Source organism: Oryctolagus cuniculus, chromosome 13 (genome assembly GCF_964237555.1).
Source record: "Oryctolagus cuniculus chromosome 13, mOryCun1.1, whole genome shotgun sequence".
Lineage (NCBI taxonomy): Eukaryota > Metazoa > Chordata > Mammalia > Lagomorpha > Leporidae > Oryctolagus > Oryctolagus cuniculus.
This window is the reverse complement of record NC_091444.1, coordinates 96,225,158-96,239,331: the sequence shown is the minus strand read 5'-3', so window position 1 is coordinate 96,239,331 and position 14,174 is coordinate 96,225,158. Positions and strand designations below refer to the sequence as shown.

The window sequence follows — 14,174 nt, the reverse complement described above, 5'->3', positions numbered from 1 at the left end:
TCTCTATCTCTCTCTGCCTCTGCTTCTCTCTGTGTGTAACTCTGACTTTCAAATAAATAGAAATCTTTACAAAAAAGATTTTACATATTTTCAATAATCAAGATTATGATTTCTAGATGTTGTATCATGAACACTAAACATTCTAACAAATAAAACATAATATTTTAGTAATAAGATTCACCTCTTACTCTAACTTGAATAAAACAAACCATTTTGTTTCTAAATTATTTTAATTTGTTCAATCATATGCATCTATTTTGTATTGTTAGTATTGGTTAATGTAAAAAAAAAACAGGAATCAATAATAATTATTTGACTTAAGGTATTGCATGGTAAATAACATTTTTCTGAAACTTTTAAAACCAAGAATACTAACAAAGATTTGCTTATCTTTCATGTGTATCATCATCATATAGCATAATTCCTTTTTTAAAAAAGATTTTATTTTATTTGAAAGGCTGAATTACAGAGGGAGAACAGACAGAGAGAGATCTTTCATCTGCTGGTTCATTCCCAAATGGCCACAACAGCTGAGGCTGTGCCAGGCCAAAGCAGGGAATCAGGAAGTTTTTCTGAATCTCCCACTTAGGTGCAAGGGCCCAAGCACTTGAGTCATCTTTACAGCTTTCCCAGGTACATTAGCAAGTAGCTGATCAAACTGCTGCCCATATTGGATGCTGGCATCAGAGGTGGCAGCTTTACTCGCAAAGCCACAATGCAGTCCCCCATAGCATAATTCTTAGTGGGAGAAATTCTCCAGGAATAAATGATCAACGCACCAGGCAGAAAGGGGACATGCAGAGCAATGGCCCTTACAAGAGCCTGTGTCTACACCTAGAATGGGCTAGGACTACCCATACTGTAGGAAATTGAAACCATTAGAGGGAGACTTTTAGCAGAAAAATGATATTTTCTATAGAAATAATTGAAAAATGTTAAGAGTTGGATGAAAATAACTGAGCACTTAGGTAAAACACTGAAATCAAACTTTAAGCTAAAATAAATTGGTTAAAGGATTGCACTATTCAATTTCTGCTACCACACCATCATCTGAATGTATGCATTTGAACCATAGGTTTGCGATGACTCATTATTTTTTTTTTTTTTTTTTGACAGGCAGAGTGGACAGTGAGAGAGAGAGACAGAGAGAGAAAGGTCTTCCTTTTTGCCGTTGGTTCACCCTCCAATGGCCGCCGCTGCAGCCGGCGCACCGCGCTGATCCTGGCAGGAGCCAGGAGCCCGGTGCTTTTCCTGGTCTCCCATGGGGTGCAGGGCCCAAGCACCTGGGCCATCCTCCACTGCACTCCCTGGCCATAGCAGAGAGCTGGCCTGGAAGAGGGGCAACCGGGACAGAATCCGGCGCCCCAACCGGGACTCGAACCCGGTGTGCCGGCGCCGCAAGGTGGAGGATTAGCCTATTGAGCCACGGGGCCGGCTCGATGACTCATTATTTTGAACATTACATTCCCACGTGTTTTTACAACCCATGTATTTTGTCAGGGTCCACGTGTGGGAAGATGTCATGCACATGATCCCACCACTTGAACAGAAAGCCTTCTGCAATGATCCTAAACCATGGGGTCACTTTCACCTGTCCCTGGGCTGCCCTGTACAGCAGCTCCCACAGCTCCTCTTGGGTCATGTAGTGGTAGCCTTTGACTTCTGTGGGATCTGGGTTCATTGTGAGGTTTTTCCTTACAAACAGAAGACAGGCAATCTCAAGGTCTCCCCAGATGTCATCTGAAGTACACTTGTGCTAAAATCCTTTCATAAAAATTACATCGTTTGTGGAAATCTGTGTCAAAATTGATCCAGCATGAATTCCATCTTAGAGAAAAGATTTTACATAGAAAATAGCTCATTCTTTTTGTTTGCATTCAGAAGACATATGCTGTGCCCCTGAGTGTCACATGCTTCTCAAGCTTTAATGAAGTGCTGGGTAGATCATAATGAAGAAGTTACAATTCTTGATATTGTCCACTTCATTCTTTGAGAACACAGCAAGAATTCTAGAGACAGATCACATGAGAAGGCTAAAGAAAGTTCTGCAGAGTTTTACATGTGAGTTTCATCAAGGATCTTTTCCTTTCAGAATGGTGCTAAGAGAAACTCTTACATTATAAGATGGTGGTTTGTGTCACAGCTATTCTGTGAGTCAGACTTGCTGCTGTTCTATGTAGGAAGCAGACATGTATTACTGGATGTGAATGTCTGTTGTTCACTGCTTGTGTAATCGCATTTTAATTAAAAGATGAAAACATAGCATCATTTGCCTGTAAGAACTAAAACTGGATTATTGAAATGGTTAAGCAGATCTCAAAGTTCATTTTTATGTCTATACGTGCAGTAGTGTGGTACTGGTCCTGAGGAATTCCCAGCTCAGCTTGGAGACGTCTCAGAGCTGCCCTTCTTACTCCCATGGTGTCTTTCTCTTCCAGTTCTGCCAAGTTGTATAAAGGGTGATGAGAACAGGACTCAGAAAAAGGACCTGGAAGAAATGGGCATTGGGCCTGCTTTATTGGGAGCTTCCTTTTACCAAATGGGTCATTCTCCTTCTTAGACAACATGTAGTAGATAAAACATATTTAATTCTGGTTTATCATCTCATCGTCAATTCTTCTTGTCAATTATTATATTCATATTAAGCTCTCAGTTTTTTTAGAACTACAAAATAATTTCAATGTCACCAGTCTATCTTTCCAAGACAAACAAGTTCTCAATTCCTTGAGGAAATTAGAGTTGTAAATTCTTTTGGAGCAGAACTCTTTTCCAATATAGAGCTTGATGAGTTTGCTAACTATTCAACCCTCTATGTGGCACTAAACACAAGCCAGAGGTCAATGGGTCTTAGATTCCATCTGAGTAAGCTCACCAGGAAAAGTGTACTTGGCATCTGATCTCTGCTGTACCAAGAACTGATCTTTCATACTGAAGAGGACGACACTGAAGCCTCGGTGCAACAGCCTGCAAAATGAGTGTGAGGTAGCTGACACAGAAGTGAGCTGAGTGAGAGGTCTGTGGAAAGGGTCCCTCCCCTCTCAGTCTCTCATGCAGCTGAGCACGCGGTACTACCCACAGCGGTAATGCTTGCTTGCTGGGCATGCATTTGAAGAAGGTGTGGAGCATGTAAATATCAGAACCGTGGTTACTGACAGCTACACTCTGAGGTGGGGACTATAATGTCTCTTTATTGTGTATTGGGTAAGAAGTGGGTACTCCGCACCAGATACCACAGGCCTGAGATTTACCCGCGGCTCAGAGTCTAAGCCTGTTGCCCAGCCCCCACTCCTGTCACTTTTTTTTTTTTTTTTTTTTTTTTTTGACAGGCAGAGTGGACAGTGAGAGAGAGAGAGACAGAGAGAAAGGTCTTCCTTTGCCGTTGGTTCACCCTCCAATGGCTGCCGCGGCCAGAGCGCTGCGGCCAGCACACCGCGCTGATCCGAAGGCAGGAGCCAGGTGCTTTTCCTGGTCTCCCATGGGGTGCAGGGCCCAAGCACTTGGGCCATCCTCCACTGCACTCTTGGGCCACAGCAGAGAGCTGGCCTGGAAGAAGGGCAACCAGGACAGAATCCGGCGCCCCGACCGGGACTAGAACCCGGTGTGCTGGTGCCGCAAGGCGGAGGATTAGCCTAGTGAGCCGCGGCGCCGGCCACTCCTGTCACTCTTGCCACTGCCCAGGAAGTTGATGGACCAATAGCACAAAGTGAGTTGTCAGACTCTAAGGTTTGTTGTGATATTTGATGTGCTAAAAGGGCTCTCAATAAAATGGCTAGCGTTTCCCAAGTTTCCTCCAGAGCATTACAGATGCAGCGGCAGCAGCCCAAGTGTCCACGGCCTTGTTCTCAAGTGCGTCTTCTCAGACCCCCTCCTTGGAGTATTTGCCAGATGCAGGGAAGAGCTGATGGGACAGATTCTGAACACAGAGAAGCTCCCTCCACCTCATCCATCCCAATGTTTCCTTTCAGGTGTCAGTTCTTCTTCGTTTCGTCTCCAATGACATGATCGTGCTGGTCACTGACGATGCACACCTCCTCCGGCTGTTCTATCTGGAGCTCATCCAGGTGAGCCATGATCCTGGGACCCACCTGGCAACACAGATTGGTAAGCAAGGGGTATTGTCACCCACTGTCCTTGTAAATTAAATACACTTGAGATCCTTAGCCAAATGTGTCCAATTTCATCAAAGCAATTTACACAACATAGTGGCACATTTATGTGGAGAAAGACTAGTGGTTTCTTATATGTTGTCCAGAGAAACTGGAAATGGAAGGCATGTTCACATTGTGCCTGTATTGTTAATTGTCCATCAATCAATTCTTATGAGACTCATAAGCCAGAAAGTTTTTAAAGTCTCTGACCTTGGATAAATGGCAGGTAGACTATAAAAATCTGGCAGTGTTCATGTTTGTGGAGAAATGATAAAGTGTAACAGGAAATTCACCTGTGTGAACTCCAATAATAATTATCATTTTCTGTGTCTCTGTATTTTTTTCTGTTTCTATTTTATATCATATAGTTCTAGCAAATATTTTCAGCAATATATGAGAATTAGAGAAATGAAAGAGTCTAACTTTATCTAATATCAGTTAATAGAGATATTTGATTGAGAATATTGGGAAGGGAACTGAGAGATTGTGGGTTGGATTCAGCCTCACAAAGAAATCAGTGATTGAAAATACAAAAGAAGCTTTAACAAAATGAGAGCAATCAGACAACAGTAATATAAGCACTCACTTCTCCTAAAAATCGGAGTTCAGCGTATCCTGTTTCCGAAATCTACAACATACAATGTGCAGTCCAATTTTTATTATGGCTTTCTTTTCTGTATTTTCTGTGCTTGTCCAAATTTGTACATTTATGTTCCTTTTGAATTGAGACATTGTGAAAAATGGACATGTCAATCAAAAATACATATTCTTATTTTGGACTTCAAGGCAGTGCTGAGTTTTATATTTATATCACAAATAAAGAGCAAATTAATCGAGACTACTACTGAAATTACAGGAATTTAAATACTAATGTCTACGTGTTTATCAGTTAAATCTATAACCCTTCATGGGTCATCTGCAGAAACACAGAACTATCAAAGAAGAGGAGAGTCTTGGATTGCATAAAAAAAAAGCTAACTCAGAATGAAATAGAAAGCTGAAAAACAGAGGGAAATAAAAGGGGACATCTGGAAAATGTTGACAGAAAATAAAGCAGCAATGGCACTATGAATGTTAGAGAAGTAGAGTTCAAGGTAGAGCAGTCTATCAAATCTGACTGATATTACAACAATAATTTAAAAATCGTATAGGAGTTATAGTGGTAATTATCCTTTGGACATGTGATGATATGTCTACATGAAAGGAGAAAGAAATCAACAATCATGTTGGACTTACCTTCCATCAATAATAGTACAATGACAAAGTAAAAAGGTAAAAATACAAAATACAATTAACAATGCCATATGAGGGTATTTCAAAAGTTTGTGGAAGATGGAATTAAAATATAAGGTTATTTTGTTGCAAAAGATTTTGAAATCCATGCATATGAGAGGTCTTCAGAAAGTTCATGGAAAATGTATGCTATAAAAAAATGCTTGTTTTACAAAATGTATTCTATCAGAATAAATTTATCTTTTAATTAATTCTTCTAACTTTTTAAATGCTCTTATATGTCATAGAAATCATGGAGTGTGTCCAACATAAATCTCAGTATACTGTTATGCCTGATGCTGTGTAATTGGGTCACTTTCTCTCACAACAATGAAGTCAAGGAAGACGGAACTCTCTTCTATTCTGAACTGAAAATCAAAATTTGGAATTGGCTTATTCCAAGTGTTGAAAACAAAGATAATGCTGCACACAAAGCCTGTGGGACATTACTCAAGTGGAAACCCAAGAAAATACCCAGCTTTACAAACATTTGTCACAAAGTGTATCAGGTATTCTTGCTTCTTTGCATATGTGGTGATTTTAATTGGTTCCCAAACATCGTGAGTTTCGCCTGACACAAGGATACATGGTTTTTGTTTCTGTAAGTGTCCTTGAGGTTTGTTCTGGGGTGCAGTTAAACCATTTAGGAAGTTTGATCCTTTCCGGCCAGGCCTTTAAGAAGCCTTAGGGAAGACGCAAGCAGTAGGAAGCAGGGGGCTGGTGGTCGGTCATTCTGTCCCTGCTGGTGATACTCAGAACTTTGCAGTTGTGTGTGAGCCACAGGCACTGCCCATTCTTTCCTTGACCTTGGACAGCGTCCTCCAACGCAGCTGAAGCCCCGAGGCCTGACCCCTGATCTCTGGAGTTCGCTGGTTGTTTACCACCCTCCTCTCCGGTCGTCTGTTCTGTGACTCGCAGCTGCCTCAGTGTGGTGAGCATCCCAGCTCTATCCTCAGCCCAGGGGGAGTCCCATTACAGCCCTGCCTGCTGCAGACGTTTGGGGAATTAATGAGCAGATGGAAGGTCTCTGTCAGTCTATATCTCTCTATCTCCCCGAATCTCTAAATAAGTGGAGTGTTGCTTGCTGAAGTGTAAGAAGGGCATAGGTAGTGTGCAGTATCAGAAAGCCCAAGATGAACGAGGCTTAATCACAAAGCATTTGAAACTTTGCTAATCCTCCGCCTGTGGCGCTGGCATCCCCTGTGGGCGCCAGATTTTGTCCCGGTTGCTCCTCTTCCAGTCCAGCTCTCTGCTGTGGCCCAGGAGTGCAGTGGAGGATGGCCCAAGTGCTTGGGCCCTGCACCCGCATGGGAGACCAGGAGAAGCACCTGGCTCCTGGCTTTGGATCGGCGCAACGCTGGCCGTAGCAGCCATTTGGGGAGTGAACCGACAAAAGGAAGACCTTTTTCCTCTCTGTCTCTCTCTCTCTGTCACTGTATAACTCTACCTGTCAAATAAATTAAAAAAAAAAGAAATTTGCCATGTAATAGTTCATCCTGAACTATTTACAATGCTAGTAGCTCTGAATTATCGTGGAATATTCTTCACCTAGAAAATATTAACAATGACTGATGAGAGGATACTTGTTGTATTCACATTGCTAAGCATGGTGTTAGGGACACAGCAGGTAACACTGGCAGTGCGGTAGGAAAAAGTTGACATTTGAGATGTCCCAAAAATATACTGAGTGTTTGCAGAACCCGTCATGCTGTCCAGAAGGCCTGAGTAAACAGCACATTGCTTTATGATTATTTGAAAACCAAGTTCAGTCTCGCAGCCTGTGCTCATTTCAGGAAAAGTGGGCAAAAGAAAAGGGGAACATGATATTGTTCCTGGAGAACATGGTGAAAACCAGATTATACACATAAATTGATAGCAGACTCCTCAACCAAAATAATAGAAGACAAAGACAATGGAATAATAACTTAGGTACATGAGAGAAAATATCTGTGGAATTGTGATATGGTCATTCAAAGTGAAAGGTTAATACTCATAGTCTTTGGGGGGAAACAGAAGTTGAGTGTTGAAGACACATAAATATGATTGTGTCCCTGTGCCTAAAACACCTTAGTGCTTGTTCATTCCACTCACAGTAAAATATGAGCTTCTCACTCTGATGTAAGTGCCTGCAGGATCCTGTTTATTACCTATCCAACTTCATTCCATAGCTCTTTGCCTTTAGACTCCCAGACTTCAAGTCCTTCCTCTCAGAAATCCAAGGATGTCTGTTCTTTTTTGTTGGTATTTCTGGTTTTTTTTTTTTTTCCCTCATTTCTGATCCCCCTGCCTAGAATGCTTTCCTCCTGGCTGTTCACACAATTAATTGAGTGTTCAAAAAGTTACCTCCTCACGGAAACGTCCATTAATACTGGAGACTTTTGTAGCCACTTTTTTTTTTTATTGATCTGTTTAATTCCTACGGGAGCATTTGTCACAATATGATTAACTTGCTTAACTATTTTATTTATTTATTTATTTGACAGGTAGAGCTATAGACAGTGAGAGAGAGAGAGACAGAGAGAAAGGCCTTCCTTCCATTGGTTCACGCCCCAAATGGCCACTACGGCTGACGCTGTGCTGATCCGAAGCCAGAAGCCAGGTGCTTCCTACTGGTCTCCCATGCGGGTGCAGGGTCCAAGCACCTGGGCCATCCTCCACTGCGTTCCCGGGCCACAGCAGAGAGCTGGACTGGAAGTGGAGCAGCCGGGACTAGAACCCGGCGCCCATATGGGACGCCGGCGCCACAGGCAGAGGATTAACCAACTGAGCCATGGCGCCAGCCCCAACTTACTTAACTATTAACCAGTGGTAGTGTGAGACTACATTTCTTTATTTCTCCTGGTAGGATGTGTGAGAGCTTCTGAGTCTCTTGGAGAGCTCGCATGGCACGGGGCATTAGAGGTACGTGCTTAGCCTCCTCAAAGGGTCTCTTGTGATTAGTCACCGGTGCGGTTAGCTTTCGTTAGCATATCAAAACATCTAACACTGGCTATTTATGAAGGAAGAAAGTGTATTTTAGTTTACGGTCTTGGAGATTTGCAGCCTACAATGTGGTGGGCCCCCATTGGTCCTGCCATCTGGTGAGGCTGGAGTGTGGCAATGGTGGAGTTTGTGCAGAGCAAGGATCACAAGGTGGGCCAGGAGGCAGACAACAGCAACTAGGCCTGACCCAGCTTTTTATAACCAACTCAAGAAAACTCCCTAACATGGTCAAGCATCCAAAGACCTAAGGATCTCCAACTAGACCCACCTCCTAGACACCATAACTAAATAACTAAATCAAACCTCCTCCCTCTTAATGCCATCAACCCAAGACTTGGGACTTTACCATCAGCATGAGTTCAGAAGCCATATTCTATTCCAGCCATATCAGGGATGCAAAATGTTTTTTCCATCCAATTTATATTTTCCATATTTGTTCATTGCTGCCAGTCCTTTATGTTTTTGGCTGCTCTGGATATTATGTTTACACTCATTTTTGGCAGAGTTTTCTCTGTTGATTGATGGTATTCTATTCATTAGCTTGGCCAGTGTTCTGAACTGAATTCTGTGTCCTTCCCAAGCCATAAGGTGAAGCCCTCATCTCAGTGTGGCTATACTTGGTAAAGAAATAACACACAGTAAGTGTGGCCATTGGGGGATGAATCAGTAGATGGAAGATCTCTCTCTCTCTCTCTCTCTCTCTCTCTCTCACACACACACACAAAACCTTTCAAAAATTATATAAATCCAAAAAAAAAGAAGTTACCTCATGTGATGAAGGAGGCTGGGAGGGCAAAGATCTGCAGCCTGCAAGTTGAAAACTCAGGAGAGCCAAGGGTGGACACCCAGTCCTTGTCTGCGTCGGAAGGTAGAGGACTGATGTCCCCGCTCGCAGACACTCAAGCAGATAGAACAGATTCTCTCCTACTTAGCTTTTTATGCTATTTAGGCTTTCAGGTCATTGGATGAGGCTCATTCATGATGGGAGAAGGCCATGCACATCACTGAGCCTAATGAGTGAAGTGTTAATCTCATCTGAAAATAACCCCAGAAACACACCCAGAAAATGTTTAACCAAATATCTAGGCAACTCAGCCCCCATCGAGTTGGTACTAAAATAAAGCATTGTAAGTCCACCCCTTGTCAACTTGTCATCCATAATCATCTTCTTAAATCACATTCTGTCTCTAGATAAAAGAAAACATCAAGTCATGATCACACCTAATGTGATATGGTTATCTTGCATACAAAAAATACAGAGAGGAATACTCATCACAATTATAGTCCTTGTTTCTGTAACTGGCAAAGTTCCTTCAATTGTTTATAGCTGTTATTTCTTCCACCACTCATCCTGTATTCCTCTTGCCTTCAGCAAGTATCTCAGCTGGTCATACTTCCTTACCTGACTGCATGACAAAAAGCTTTTTTATTTTAAAGATTTACTTATTTATTTGAAAGGTAAAATGCAGAAAGACAGGCAGAGAGAGAGAGAGAGAGAGAGAGAGAGAGAGAGAGAGAAATATGAATGAATCTTCCATCTGCTGCCTTACTCCTCAAATGGCTGCAACAGCCAGGGCTGGGCAAGACTGAAACCAGGAGCCAGGAGCTTCTTCTGCATCTCCCACATGGATGCAGGGGCCCAAGCACTTGGGCCGTTCTCCACTGCTTTCCCAGGCCATAGCAGGGAGCTGGATCAGAAGTGGAGAAGCCAGGACCTGAACCAGTGCTCATATGGGATGTGAGCACTGCAGGTGGCATTTTAACCCACTACACCACAATGCTGGCCCCCGTGACCAAAATCTTAATCTCCCAAGAGCCTTGGGGATTCTTCCCTTTGGGACAATAGTAGCAGCACTGGACTGGGTTTTTGTAACTTTCTATTAATCATAGGGTATTGTAATACTAACATATACCATAAAGGATCACCTGTATTCCAGACATGCTCATCCTTACTTGCATTGTGGAATAGTATCCAATTTACTCGTTGTAGTGAGGATCAATCACCCAGGCAGGCATAGTAACTCCCTTACCTACCTGTTTATTCAGAGACATCAGAATCCCTGTGTGACCAGGTTGCAGTCTTAACTTCCACTTCAATGGAATCAATGTTGTGTCTCTTGATAGACACATTCCTCCCAGTGAAACTAAGGCTTCTAAGTTAACAGGATGCATATTGGTGTACAAGACCAAATTTCCTTCTAATGTGCACCCTTGGAGGCAGCAGAAGATGGCCCCTGTACTTCTGTACCTCCCATCCACATGGGAGACCCAGATTGCATTCCAGGCCCCTGTCTTCAGCCTGTCCCAGCCCTGCCTGTTGTGGGCATTTGGAGAGTGAACCAGAGGATAGAAGACATGTCTGACCCTTTGTATCTCTGCCTTTCAAATAAAAGAAAAACTAAATAAGGGAAAAATTTCAAAAATAAATGAACAAAGAAGCAAATCTTAGTACAGGGAACTAGGAGTAGTAGTGAGTGCTGCCACATCCAGTTCCAACCTTATTCCCTCTATCCACGAGAGACATGGTGCTGTACATTGGGCACTCATTCAGAGCATATGCAGCCTTTTCGGACAACATGTGACCAGCCCACTTGACATGTGTCAAGTAGCTGGAGCTGTGAAGGAGGTTTTAAACTGTGCCCTAACCATGTCTTGCTCTGCCAGTGATTATAGGGTGCTCTCCAGAAGGCTGTGGGTGTCAGCTGGGAGAAAGAATCCAATGTTGCAGGAGAATATGGGCATTTGGGTTACTTCATGTTACTGATTGTGCCCTCAAAACCTCCTCTAATCACTTCTATATATCACTTATTTTTGATGCTGGAGTGTGGTGGTACACATCCAAATATATGCTTTATTGGATCAGATAAAAATGAGTTTAGAGTTAGGTTTGAATGATCCCCCTTTGCTTCTGTTCCCTACCCAACTACAAATGCTTTTCAGAAAAGTTAAAATTGGCTCTGGTTTCTTGTAGCTCATTAGGCTAGAAAGATCTGATGGTGATATAATTTAGCAGTCCTATTTTAACAAAAAGCTGTGCTGTTAAAATATTTCTCAAAAAAAAAGATTTAGCAGAAATAGATCCATTTATTAGAAAATAGATGCATCTTAATATATCAGTACAAAGTAAAATCAATAACAGAATTCCTGCCTTGACTCTTATGTCCAGGCTCTACTGTACAACCTTGGGGTCATATGAGTGGTCTGGGTAGGGCTGGGTTTAGCAGCTCATGAAAAACAGGCGCACCCTCCCTTCAGCCAGTCTTAGCTCTGGAAGAATCCTATGAAATGAGGAGGCAGGGTCTCTCCCAACAGAAAGAAATGCCCCCTCCTCTCAGGACTTCTGGATCTGGTGTCTTTGATGGTCCTGTTGGGTCACCCACTGCTCCCTCTGTGCTCAGAGCCTCCAGTGGTCTCTCGTCCTTTGGCTGGAGAAGGAGCAGCATTCGTCCTTCAGTCCTCCCTGCTGAGTCCCGAGCTCCCCACGTATGTGAACTCAAACTTGGTTTAATTTCTTTTTTTTAAAGAGGCAGAAACTTTTTTATTTGATTGGCAAGCGACAGAGAAAACATCTGATCCGAGAGGAGACCAAGAGGAGTGTCCGAGTGGGACACTGGCTTTGAGGAAGTGTCCTGGTGTGTGTTCATTGGGGTATCTTGTTGGGAGTGCCCATTGGATAGGGGAGTTTCACATACATATGTTGATTGGCTTGGGGCTCAAGGAGATTGTGGGAGCCTCCTGGAGACTGTCTCCTTAGGGGCTGAGCCCCCTCCTCTGCTAGCTCTGGCTGGAAGATTGCAACTAACTTGAAGGCATGATTTAAAACCACAAGATCACACAAGATAGCCAGGATCTCTTGGAGCCAGTCCAGCTCTTCCCGGGTGCTTAGCCCCTTCCCTCACCAGCTCTGAGTGAAAGATTGCCCCCACCCTGGGTGTGATTTAAAGCTGCAAGGTCACACGTGCAGCACAAGAAGCTATTAGTGGGGTAGATGCCCATTGGCCTGGAGACAGGCTTCCAGCCACAGCTGGCAGCCTGCTTATGAAGGACATTCTACCTAAGTCTGAAGGGGCCCACAGACTCCCAGCCCCACTGGCCGGCCTTTGCCTTAAAGTCTATTTTATCTGATATTGGCATATCAGCTCTTTCGGTTACTGTTTTTGTGAACTATCTTCACCCTCTCACTTTCAACTTCTTTGTGTCCTTAAATTTAAACTGAGTCTCTCTTAGACAATATAGAATTAGGTCATTTTTTTAAAAAAATCCATTTTGTCAATCTATATCTTTTTTAAGAAAGATTTTATTTAATGAATACAAATTTCATAGGTACAGCTTTAGGAATATAGTGGTTCTTCCCCCATATCTTCCCCCAGGTTTAATTTTACCACAGATACCCAAGCATTGTCTTCCCAAAGTTGGGTGCTAGGGGCACCCTACTATTTGTTGGACTCTTGTGAATCATCTGCTTTGCATCTGTGTTGAAGGGGCCCCATCTCAGACTTCAACTCTTAGTTAGTGATAAGACACTGCTCCTTCTTTTCAACAAACTTCTCTGTTTTATCTACCATTCAGTCCTCTGTTCTGTACAATGAGGTGCTATGTAACTATGGTTACGCTCAGACATAATCCAGACCCTGACTGAAACTGTAATAGGAAATTAGTTAAAGGAATTAAAAAAAAAAAGTTTAAGATGTTTTCCATCTAGGAAGCTGAGTACACATAAATAACTCCGAATAAACTTTTTTGGCCACATGAATATGTACATTGTGTATGTGCATATAAATATTTATCTATATAATAGTTTCATTTTTACTTATTTTGAAAGAGGGAGTAACACACACACACACAACACACACACACACACACGGGGGGTGGGGGGAGAGATCTTCTCCATCTGCTGGTTTGCTTCCCAAATGTAGCTCAATTCTTAGTTGACTCATGCCTGAGTTTTTCCTATCCTAATTCCCTGAGAAGAATTTCTTTTTCTCTGACTGAGGATCCCATTTCTATCCCTCACACGCACGAACACCTAAATTCCTCCAGGTGAATTTCTATGCCCAGTAACTCTGGACATAAATTTATAAATTGATAAAACCCTAAATTACCCATTACCAGTTTAAAATATAATCTGGGAACAGTGTTAGGGCACAGCTTTATGTAGCTATGTAGCTTATAACACCAGCATCCCCCACTGGAGTGCCAGTTTGAGTCCTGGTTATTCTTCTTCCAATCCAGTTTCCTGCCAATGTTCCTAGGAAGGCAGCAGAAGATGGTGCAAGTACCCGGACTCCTGTTGCACATCTAGGAGACCAAGATGAAGCTCCTGGCTCCTGGTTTTGGCCTGGCCCAGACCTGGCTGTTGGCCATCGGGAGAGTGGACCAGCCGATGGAAGATGTCTCTCCCCTCTCTCTGCCTTTCAAATAAGTAAGTAAATAAATCTTTTTAAAAAGTGTAATCTGGTTTGTACCTCCTAAAATCACTTACATGTAAAGAGAGAGCCTGAAAAAGGAATCACCAAGTAACATCTTGGAGTTTCTAGACTAAGAATGACAAAACTGCCATCATCAACGCAGCCAGATGGAGGAAGGTGTTTGTTGCAGCCTCTGCATGGAGTATTTTCAAGGACATGTACACTCCTTAAGATCTTCATGTGCCATGATTCCACAATTCCAAGAATGACTACTACTGGCCAGAAGCATGAAAACTCCAAAGACTTTAAATAAAGACATGTTTCAGTTGTACTTACATAGGCCTATGACATCTCCCTCTCTTAC

At 42.7% G+C, this 14,174-nt stretch overlaps 1 long non-coding RNA gene across 18 annotated transcripts in view; it reads left to right on the top strand.

Annotated features, from left to right (window-relative positions):
- LOC103352172 (uncharacterized) overlaps nt 1–14,174 on the top strand; it is a 33,278-nt gene that overhangs the window by 4,202 nt on the left and 14,902 nt on the right. For 3 of the 18 annotated variants that reach the window (XR_011381675.1, XR_011381676.1, XR_011381677.1), the window contains exons 2-4: nt 3,966–4,061; nt 5,669–5,929; nt 13,635–13,824. This is a non-coding gene — a long non-coding RNA (uncharacterized lncRNA). Of the gene's footprint in view, nt 1–1,420; nt 4,102–5,668; nt 5,930–8,265; nt 8,322–11,737; nt 11,886–11,926; nt 12,652–13,634; nt 13,825–14,174 lie in introns of those variants that run through there. The other 15 variants (XR_011381683.1, XR_011381682.1, XR_011381680.1 and 12 more) reach the window with 15 other exon arrangements.